General features: G+C 43.5%; 1 pseudogene; it reads left to right on the forward strand.

The window, feature by feature from the left end:
* Positions 715-1,400, forward strand: Gm8959 (predicted gene 8959; annotated as a pseudogene).

The following is a 1,679-nucleotide window of genomic DNA, read 5'->3' on the forward strand; positions in this document are numbered from 1 at the left end:
GAATGAAATATCCACCCATTGGTCTTCCCTCTTCTTGATTTTCTTGTGTTTTGCAAATTGTATCTTGGGTGTTCTATGTTTCTGGGCTAATATCCACTTATCAGTGAGTGCATATCTAATGACTTCTTTTGTGATTGGGTTACCTCACTAACGATGATATCCTCCAGATACATCCATTTGTCCAAGAATTTCATAAACCCATTGTTTTTTAATTGCTGAGTAGTACTCCATTGTGTAAATGTACCACATTTTCTGTATCCATTCCTCTGTTGAGGGACATCTGGGTTCTTTCCAGCTTCTGGCTGTTATAAATAAACCCACTCTCTATCGAGGTTTCTCTTCACTCTGATGATGGTTCCTTTCCTGTCAAGAGGAAGTTTTATATCGTACCATCCTATCTGTATATTACTGTAAGTAATATCCTGAGCTGTAGTCCTTTCCAGGAAGGTCTTGCCTCTGCCTATAACTTCTGGTGTTTTCTTATGTTTTTCTTTGGCAGGTCAGAGTTTTAAGTCTTTTTTTTTTCCCTTTAATTGAAATATACTCTTTTCTCATGTGATTTATCTTGCTTATAGTTTCCTCTCCCTCTACTCCTCATTCCTCTCTACCTGCCTCTGCCTCTGGAACCACTACCTTCCATCTCTCATTAGAAAAGAACAGGCTCCTAATAGATAACATCCAAATATGACAACATAAATATAATAGGATGAAGCGCTCTTTTTGCCCCATCTACTGCGAGGATGAAGACCATTCTCAGCAATCAGACTGTTGACATTCCAGAGAATGTCGAAATCACTCTGAAGGGGTGCACAGTCATTGTGAAGGGCCCCAGGGGGACCCTGCGGAGGGACTTCAGTCACATCAACGTGGAGCTGTCTTCTTGGGAAGAAAAAGAAAAGGCTCCGGGTTGACAAGTGGTGGGGTAACAGAAAGGAACTGGCCACCGTCAGGACCATCTGCAGTCATGTTCAGAACATGATCAAGGGTGTCACACTGGGCTTCCGATACAAGATTCAGTCTGTACGCTCACTTCCCCATCAATGTCGTCATCCAGGAGAATGGCTCTTTGGTTGAAATCCGAAATTTCTTGGGTGAAAACTACATCCGCAGGGTTCGGATGAGGACAGGTGTTGCTTGTTCTGTCTCTCAAGCCCAGAAGGATGAGTTAATCCTTGAAGGAAATGATACAACTTGTTTCAAATTCAGCTGCCCTGATTCAGCAAGCCACAACAGTTAAAAACAAGGATATCTGGAAGTTTTTGGACGGCATCTATGTGTCTGAGAAGGGAACTGTGCAGCAGGCTGAGGAGTGAGGAGGCCTCAGTTCCTGGCTCCAGAAACGAGATCCTGATCACAAGAACAATTTGGGCTCTTTTGGGAGAATAAAAGACTTATATGTTAAAAATAATAATAATAGGATGAAGCAAAAACTATCACATCGAAGTGGGACACAGCGACCCAACAGGAGAAAAAGAGTCCTGAGAGCAGGCAATAGAGTCAGAGACTCATTCTCACAGTCAGGAGTCCCATAAAATACTAAGCTGAGCGGTGGTGTCACATGACTCTAATCCCAGCACTCAGGAGGCAGAGGATGGTGGATCTCTGTAAGTTTGAGGCCAGCCTGGTTTACAGAATAAGTTCCAGGACAGCCAGGGCTGTTACACAGAGTCCGGCCAGGG

This window comes from Mus musculus, chromosome 9, assembly GCF_000001635.26.
Source record: "Mus musculus strain C57BL/6J chromosome 9, GRCm38.p6 C57BL/6J".
Taxonomy (NCBI): Eukaryota; Metazoa; Chordata; class Mammalia; order Rodentia; family Muridae; genus Mus; species Mus musculus.